We start from the raw sequence: 10032 nt of genomic DNA on the forward strand, positions 1-10032 counted from the left end.
TCCGTGCGAATCAACGATCTCCCCATTCACTAGTTCTATCCTATACACTAGGACAATTTTACAGAAGCCAATTAACCTACAAACCTGTACGTCTTTGAAATGTGGACATAACCAGAGCCCTCGTAGAAAACCCATATGGTCACAGGGAGAACGTACAAACTCCACACAGGCAGCACCCCGCAGTGAGGATCGAATTCCTCACTGCGGGGTGCAGCCTGTGTAGAGTTTGTACTGGCGCTGTAAGGCAGCAACTCTACCACTGCACCACTTGCTGCCTTCTAAAAGGCACAAAGTGCTGGAGTAACTCTGCAGGTCAGGCAGCATCTCTGGAGAACATGGATAGATGACAAAGACACCTTCTTCAGACTGATTGTAGGTAATACGCATTTTCTTATCTCACACTTTTGATCTTTTCATCTCCGGCCCTTGTCCAACGATCTGCCCTATCAAAAACCCCACCTCACCTGTATCCACCTATCACTTGCCCAGACTTTGCCCCACCCCACCTCTCTTTCAGCTTCCCTCTCCACACCACATCCGTCTGAAGAAGGGTCACGACCTGAAACGTCACCTATCCCCTATGTTCCCCAGAGATGCCGCCTGGCCTGATGAGTTACTCCAGCACTTTGTATCTTTTTTCTGTAAAATCAACATCCGCAGTTCCTTGTGTTAACGTTAGTTGATATCAGTGGTGGGCACCTGGAACCTGCTGCCAGGGGTGGCGGTGGAAGCAAATAGAATAGCAAAGTTTAAGAGGCATTTAGACAGCCATTTACACGAGGAGAAGAAGAGGTATCAAGCATGTGCAGGTAGATGAGATTGGTTTAACTTGGCACACACATTGCGGGCCAAAGTGCCTGTTCCTGTGCTGTACTGTTCTCTATTAATCATAGTGGAGAAGACAACGTGTGCAAAATTAATTGAGGCGTTGAAGTGGGTAGGTAAATACTTGAGATGCGAGTGGGGTGGAGGCAGTTGATGTGGTCAGTTACCATGGTTACCACTAACGCTTGGAGCAGGTTCGATTTGACACTATGTCACATTGAGTCATGTCTCTTGTTAAAGATGGAGTGTCATTAACAATCCACAACGTTTTGTGAAGGATTTACATGTAATTGGTGTAATGAGAAGAGGCTCTCTGGCCTGTCTGATCTGTGCAAAAAACGCGTTGGTGATCCATCTAATATTTTGTGATGACTCAGTTTGGGCAAAAGTGAGTTTAGATATGGTGAAGGTGAAATGGACTATAAGAACAATGTAAGTGAGTGAGTGAGGTTAGGCTTTAGAGGTACAGAGCGGAAACAGGCTCTTCGGTCCAGCGAGTCCGTGCCGACCATCGATCAATCTTTAGACTTTAGACTTTTAGACTTTAGAGATACAACGCAGGGCCGGATTAAGCTAGTGCGGGGCCCATAGCATATGTTATAAAGGGGCCTTAAATACGGGACAAAGTGACGTCTCCGCTCGCGCCCCACGTGACCTCATCCAGCCAGTGGCCACGTGCTCCCGCTCCACCAATGACGGCCGCCCGGGCCAGGAGGTAGGTTGCAACCTCCGCTCCCCGAAACACACTCGGCCCCTCTCCCTGAACACACTCGGCCCCTCTCCCCGAACACACTCGGCCCCTCTCCCCGAACACACTCGGCCCCTCTCCCCGAACACACTCGGCCCCTCTCCCCGAACACACTCGGCCCCTCTCCCCGAACACACTCAGCCCCACTCCCGAAACACACTCGGCCCCTCTCCCCGAACACACTCGGCCCCTCTCCCCGAACACACTCGGCCCCTCTCCCCGAACACACTAGGCCCCACACCCCGAACACACTCGGCCCCTCTCCCGAAACACACTCGGCCCCACTCCCGAAACACACTCGGCCTCTCTCCCCGAACACACTCGGCCCCTCTCCCCGAACACACTCGGCCCCACACCCCGAACACACTCGGCCCCACACCCCGAACACACTCGGCCCCTCTCCCCGAACACACTCGGCCCCTCTCCCCGAACATACTCGGCCCCACACCCCGAACACACTCGGCCCCACACCCCGAACACACTCGGCCCCTCTCCCGAAACACACTCGGCCCCACACCCCGAACACACTCGGCCCCTCTCCCGAAACACACTCGGCCCCACACCCCGAACACACTCGGCCCCTCTCCCGAAACACACTCGGCCCCACTCCACGAACACACTCGGCCCCCCCGCTCCCCAAGCACACTCTGCCCCGCTCCCCGAATACACTCGGCCCCGCTCCCCAAGCACACTCGGCTCTGCTACCCGAACACACTCAGCCCCGCTCCCCGAACTCTGCTAAAGTTAACGAGCTCCGTTAGCCTCCACTGTCCGGGCCTACAGTGTCGGGGCCTACAGCGGCCAGAGGGCCTAAAACGGGACAAGGGCGATCCCGTACGGGACAAACAAATTTTGCCCAAAATACGGGATGTCCCGGCTAATACGGGACAGTTGGCAACCCTAGGTGCTCCCCCACCTCACAGTCTACCCCGGTCTCTCACCTCTGTGCCGCTGCCGCTGCCTGTCTCTGTCTTGCTGCCGGTCTCTGTCTCTCTGGGTGTGTGTGGGGAGGGGGGGGTGAGGGTCTGTGTCTTGGGGTTGGCGGTTGGGCGGTGCTGCCCATTGGTCAGCCAACACATTCAAACTGCGGCGGTTGGGGAGCGCCGCACGCAACACAGCGCCCCTCAGTGGGATGCCGATTTCAAGCATTTAGCGCGGGACCCTCGAAAGTGCGGGTTCGTGGAAAATGCTACTTTTGCTACTGTGTTAATCCAGCACTGATACAACGCGGAAATATTGCCCTTCGGCCCATCGAGTCTGCGCCAACTAGCGATCACCTTGTGCACTGGCACGATCCTACACACTAGGGATAATTTACGATTTTTTTGCAGGCCAATTAACCTACAAACCTGCACGTCTTTGGGATATGGGAGAAAACCGCATGCAGAAAAAATCCTGACGTCAGGATTGAACCCAGGTCTCTGGCGCTGTAAGGCAGCATCTCTATCACTGTGCCACCGTGCCATCCTAACGCCATCTATGGTGGTGTTCCAATATACACCCTTCCACGATGGTTGGTTGTGTCAGAGGTAAGAGCTGGTACTTACCCTGATCGTGAGCAAATACAAAATAGGATTCGTTCATAAGCATCGTGGCAAGATTGTCGTAAACGCCACTGTGTTCTCCTGCCCCTGTGTATGATCATCATCAAAGCCCTGGAATACGAGGCGAGAGAGGAACTGGCCAGTGGAACAACAAGCATCACCTTCAGTACAAACCAAAGGGCAGCAAATGCTTCCATTCCAGAGTCAAGAGTGTTTTATTGTCATGTGTACCGAAACAAATCAATAAAATTCTTACTTGCTGCAGTAGCACAACAGGTTTGTGAACATGGCACTCAATGGGTATAATCTATATATTAGATAGATAGTATCGGTTATGTGCTATATATATGCGTGTGTGTGTGTGTGTGTATGTCAATATAATCAAGGACCACTCACACCCCAGTTATTCCTTCTTCTCCCCTCACCAATGAACATCAGGACAAAAAAGTTCAATAAATAAAAAACCCCAATATAGTGCAAAAAAACAAATGAATCCCAATGTCCATAGTACAACCCAGGGATAGAGTCATAGTCAGGCCCTTCAACCCAATTTGCCCAACTGATCAACATGCCACATCTACACTAGTCCCACCTGCCGTGCTTGGCTCATAACCCTCTAAACCTATCCCATCTATGTACCTGTCCAAATGTCTTTAGACTGCAGACTGTAGAGATACAGCATGGAAACAGGCCCTTCAGCCCACTGAGTTTGTGCTGATAAGCGATCACCCCATACATCTCTTAAATGTTATGATAGTACCTGCCTCAACTATCTCCTCCGGCAGCTCATTCCACATACCCACCACCCTTTGTATAAAAACGTTACCCTTCAGGTTCCTATTAAATCATTCCCCTCTCACCTTAAACCTATGTCCTCTTGTTTTCGATTCCCAATTCTGGGCAAAAGATTGTGCTTTTACCCGATCTATTCTCCTCATGATTTTATACACTTGTATATGATCATCCCTCATCCTCCTTCACTCCAAGGAATAAAGTCCTTGATTATGCTGGTAGCCTTGCCGAGGCAGCATGAATTGTAGACGGAGTGAATGGATTGGAGGTTGAGTTGCCTGATGGTCTGGGCTACGTCCACACATGACAGATGAGTTAAAACCACTGTGTGTCTCACTCCTGCTTCTTATACGAAGGCCATTTGTGTACTAAGCGCTTTAGTGCCCATGATCAATTAATGCACAAGTGAGACGTGAGTCACATAGACTTCTCACTGCAGATCCAGCTGCTCGAGATGCGTGTTTGTTTGATTCCAGTCAGATAAACAGGATTTGTCTGTCGGGGATTCTTTGTACAAGCGATTAAGAGGATGGATAAACCTTCCACATCCGTGTAAATACTGCACATAAACAAAGTGTTAGTCCAGGAACTTCCTGAATAAATAATAGTCCAGCTCTTCTTTGTCAGTTCTTTGTCATGTGCATTGAGGTACTTTAAAAGCTTTTTGTTGTGCGCTATCCAGTTAGCAAAAAGAATATACATGATTAAAATCAAGCTGTCCACTGTATAAAGATACATGATAAAAGGATCAACATTCAGTGCAGGATAAAGTCCAGTAAAGTCCAATTAAAGCTAATTCGAAGGACTCTAATGTGATAGACGGGAGGTCAGGACCACTCCCTAGCTGGTGAGAGGTGCGATGGAAGATGTGCAAATTGTGAAGCCAGAGGAAGGAATATGGCGGCGAAGAGGAGGAGAGAGAGGGGAGAAACGGACGAGTGAGAAACCAGGTGGAGCACAGGGAAAAAAAGGTTTTAATTAAGGGGGGAGGCGGGGGTTGTCTGTAGGTTAACCTAAAATTGGAGAATTCAATGTTCATACTGTTGGGTTGTAAGATAAATAAGCGGAATATGAGGTGTGCGTGGCTTCACCCTGACAACGGAGAAGGCCCAGGACAGAAAGGTCAGTTTGGGAATGGAAAAGGGAATTAAAATGGTGAACAACTGGGAGATCCAGCAGACCTCATGTGTGTCCATCTATCACTCTCCAGGCGTTGCCCAACCCTCCTCTTGTCCAGCTTTCACCCTCCCCCACCCCAACACAAGTGTGAAGAAAGGTCACAACCAGAAACCACGTTCTCCAGAGATGCTGCTTGACCCGCTGAGTTACGCCACACTTATGTGTGTTTTTATTTTGGACCATTGGGGCAGGAGTGACCTATGCAAGAGGGGCGGGGTGCACCTGAATTGGAGGGGGACCAATATCCTAGCGGGGAGATTTGCTATTGTTAGCTGGGAGGATTTAAATTAGAGGCAGGGGGTGGCAACCAAGACAGAACATAGTTTCTTCCCAGCTATTATCAGGCAACTGAACCACCCTATCACCAACTAGAGAGTGGTCCTACGCTACCATCTACCTCATTGGAGACCCTCAGACTATATTCGGAATTTACTGGACTTTATCTTGCACTAAACATTATTCCCTTTAACCTGTATCTGTATCTGTGGACGGCTCCATTGTAATCATGTATAGTCTTTCCGCTGACTGGATCGTACAGAACAAAAAAGCTTTTCGCTGTACTGCGGTACACGTGACAATAAACTAAACTAAAGAACAGTGAAGCACAGGAATAAGCTCTTTGTTCCCATGAGATGCTGCCTGGTCTGCTTTTGTGTTTTCTTTTGTAAAATCTGCAGTTCCTTGTATGGCCCAAAAATCTGAATCCTGAAATGTTAATAATGCAACACCTCCACCTCATTTCCCCCCTCAATTAAACATTGTTCCGTTTAACTCCCAGGCAAGACTCACCTGGGGGGTATGGCAGGTTCCCAGTACCTGCAGAATATATTTTGGCCATCCAGATTGATAAAGTGTGGGACATCATCGTACTTCAAGCCTAGGGTTTCCAACACTAGGGTTTCCGTACAAGGGTTTCCACACAACAACAGCAACAACACCTGTACACATAGCGTTAAAGTCCAGGGAGTGGGATCAGGGGAGGGCAGAGGAGTGGAGGGGTGAAGAGTGGGGTGGGCGGGAGGTGGGGGAAAGGAGGACAGGAGAGGGAGGAGGGCAGGAGGGGAGGGAGGAGAGGGGTTGGCAAGGGAGGGGAGGGCAGCAGAGGGGAGTGCAGAAGAGGGGAGGGCAGAAGAGAGGGGGACAGTGGAGGGGAGGATATGGGAGGGGAGGGCAGGAGAGAGGACAGGAGAGGGGAGGGCAGAAGAGGGGAGGGCAGGAGAGAGGTCGGGAGAGGGGAGGGCAGGAGAGGGGAGGACAGGGGAGGGGAGGGCAGGAGAGGGGAGCGGAGTCCGTTAGATTGGGGGGCTGTAAATGCCCCATTAGAAAGGACTGAACTCTCCAGCTTTCATTCTGTGTACTCACGGTTGTATCCACACATCCACAATGCATCTATCCCACCCACGCCCCCCCAGAAAGGGTCTGTAGTAAGAATAAAAGACAACCCCTCTACATAACCGTCACTTAACGCGAAACATTGGCAGAACACCCGGGGAGCTCTTAAGTCTGTATCAGAACGCATTCATTCAGAACCTCACGTTCACCTCTGCCACCCCCAATAAAGATGCACCATTGCATTTGTACCAGAATCAAACTATCGATTGAAACAAAATGAAGCGAAAGGGGCAGGAAACGCTGCACAATGTTGTTGCAAAATAATAACATTTTCGTGTCCCTCCAACCCTGGGTTCCAAACATTCCCTGTTTTATTCTATAGGAATAATCCATTCCTTGCTCTATTCCAAGGGAATGATCAGCGGGTTACCAGTCCAGAGGACTGTGCATGTGTTCCGTTGCATGTAGATGAGTCAAGAGTCAAGACTGCTTTATTGTCATACTAGACCACGTGGACCCGTTGGGCCCATTCCTCGTAGAGGGGGGACAGGGAAGGGGAGAGGATGCCACTCACCTCGGCCCCGTGGCACCAGCGCTGCAGCCAGAGCGAGCCATGGATCCAAAGCCTCTCCTGTATTGGTCTAGCACCCTCACCCCCCCACTCACCCATTCAATCCCCCTTATCCCCCCTCCTTCCTCCACTCACCCACTACACTACCCCTACCCCACCCCCATTCCCCACTCCCCCCCTCCCCTACCCCACCCCCACTACCCCCTCCCCTACCCCACCCCCACTCCCCTCCCCCACTTCCCCCTTCTGTTTAAATTTCTGTTTAAATATAACATTTATTCCAACCCCAAGTTGCCCAAGTGAAATATGAGGTGCTGTTCCTCCAATTTCCGGTGGGCCTCACTATGGTACTGGAGGAGGCCCATGACAGAAAGATCAGACTGGGAGTGGGAGGGGGAGTTGAAGTGCTCAGCCACCGGGAGATCAGGTTGGTTAAAGCGGACTGAGCAAAGATATATATATATATATATACACACACACAAATATACACATACGTACACACAACAGTAGTGCAATAATAACAATAATAATAATAGTCTATTGTAGTTCAGAGCTTATTTGAGATTGTGGTGTTTAATAGCCTGATGACTGTAGGGAAGAAGCTGGCCCTGAACCTGGACTTTACAATTTTCAGGCTGCTGTACCTTCTTTCCGATGGCAGGATGAAGGGTAGAGGTTAATTGAAGTGTGTTCTTGATGTTGAACGATTTGTGGATGGACAGAATTGATTCATCTATTTTTGGCATGGCCAGGTAATTCTATCCAAGAGTCTAGTGTGTTTAATTGTCATTTGCACCAGGAACATAACTTTCTTACTTGGGGGAAAAAAAAGACACAAAGTGCTGGATTAACTCAGCATCTCTGGAGAACACAAATAGGTGACTTTTCAGGTCGGGACCCTTTTAAACTTTAGAGATACAGCGTGGAATCAGATCCTTCGGCCCACCGAGTCAATGCCAACCAGAAATTGCCTCTACACTAACACTATCCTACACGCTAGGGACAATTTAATTTTTACTGAAGCCAATTAACCTCCAAACTTGTATGTCTTTGGAGTGTGCGAGGAAATTGGAGCAACCCGAGAAAACCCACGCTGCATCTCTAAATTCTAAAGTTTTACATCTTTCCCCCTCTCACCTTAAAACTGTGTCCTCAAGTATTTGATTTTCCATCCTGGGGAAAAGGTTCTGACTGTCTACCCCATCTATGCCTCATCAGTGTGAAGGGACAAGGTAGGTTGTTGGTGATTTCGATGCCTAGGAACATGAAGCTGTCAACCATCTCTAACGGCAGCTCCCTTGACAAGGACAGGGATATACTCTCTCTCCCTCCCCTCCCCTCCCCTCTCCCCTCCCTCCCCCCCCCCCCCCCCCCCCCCCCCCCCCGGATTCCCTCAACAACCAACTCTTGGCATCTTGTGTGGAAGACAGATTGTAGGGGAGGGGGAGAAGAAAACTGGAAATGGGGAGAGGTAGGGTCAGCGTGGCAAGTAATAGGTCGACAAAGGCGAGGGAGGAAGGTTTGATATGTTGATTCTCAACCTGAAAAGTCCATGTTCTCCAGAGATGCTTTTCCTGACCCGCTGAGTTCCACCAGCACCTTGCGTCTTGTTTGAAATAACAACGCAGATCAGATCAACAAATCAACTAACCAAGAAAACAGCAAGAAAAGCAGAATACTCCACCTTCTTCACCAATCCAAGTAAAGTTAGAACACTGGTGATAGACACAAAGGGCTGGAGTAATTCAGCAGGTCAGGCAGCATCTCTGGAGAAAAAGGATAGGTGACACTTTGGGTCGAGACTCTTCTTATGGTTTTCAGTTTATTGTTCATGTGAAATAAATTCGGATTTTTAATATTTTTTATTATATAACTGCTGCGGACTAACATAACACAGTGCATAACTTTGCAAGATATACAACGCCAATCTGCAGAACAGTTTTAATTGCTGATTGACATATAGTTTTTGTCCAATCAATGATTTTGGTCATAACCACTTTTGCAGGCAATGATTATTTCTCAATCATTTTTGCCATTTACCCATATCCATCTCTCCCAGTGTTAACGGTGGCTTCCTGGGGACACTGGATGTTTGAAATGGAGACATCTGGTGAAATTGGGACCGAGTTTTCCTGTTGGTGAGGTACTTTACGTCGTGTAAGACCACAGAAAGTGGGGAGAGTATCGTGAGATTTTGTCCATTGACAAACTTCTGCAGAGAATGGAGCAGCTAGGCATGGTATCCTTGATGCAGAGACAATAGAGGAGTAATAAGATCTTCTTATGGGCAATTCCCCCTTACAGGCAGATTAATAACCAGCTATAGAGCCACTTCAGGAATCAAGCTCTTCGGTAAGTGACAGAGAGACCTTATATGGTCTTGAGCCATAGAACAAATCAGTTCTTTTACTATACGTTTCACGGTTCTACAAACACGAAACTCGTTCAAGGATTAAGCTGTGCTGCAGCAATGCCAGAGGTATCTAGTTTTAATTTCCAGGGTCGAGGACTTTTTATTTTTTATCTTGGGAACCAATTCCAGGATTCTTTGTTTGCAATCCCACGGAAATGATGAGATTTTTGCCGTGTCCACACGGTGGAATTTGAGGGAATTCCACATTTTGGTTGGTGCGCACTGCTATTCGTCATGGGATGCACTCTCTGAACTTGAACCGCCTTTTGGCACATAGTTCATCCATTGACGCTTCGTCCAAGTACTTTCTGGGTCAGAGCACTCACCTCCTGGACCAAGGGCAAGAAGGGTTAACGTTGCACACAAGGTAAGGCACTTGCAGAGAGAAAAGTCAATGCTAAGTATTTCTTTCTGCCAATAGCGGAAAGGTGATGATACCCTCAGTGCCTCAATGTTACGCACAAGTTTGAGTTATTTATTTATTTTTGCAGATAGTACAGATGAAAACATTGACATAGTTTTTACTCAGTAAAGTTTCTTCAGCATGTAGAAATTGGTATTGGCCGCATCCCACCCCACCCCTATCTCCCACCCAAACCCCCTCCCAACAAGATATTCGACGTCAAGA

The sequence above is a fragment of the Rhinoraja longicauda genome, chromosome 17 (assembly GCF_053455715.1).
Source record: "Rhinoraja longicauda isolate Sanriku21f chromosome 17, sRhiLon1.1, whole genome shotgun sequence".
In the NCBI taxonomy this organism is placed as follows: domain Eukaryota; kingdom Metazoa; phylum Chordata; class Chondrichthyes; order Rajiformes; family Arhynchobatidae; genus Rhinoraja; species Rhinoraja longicauda.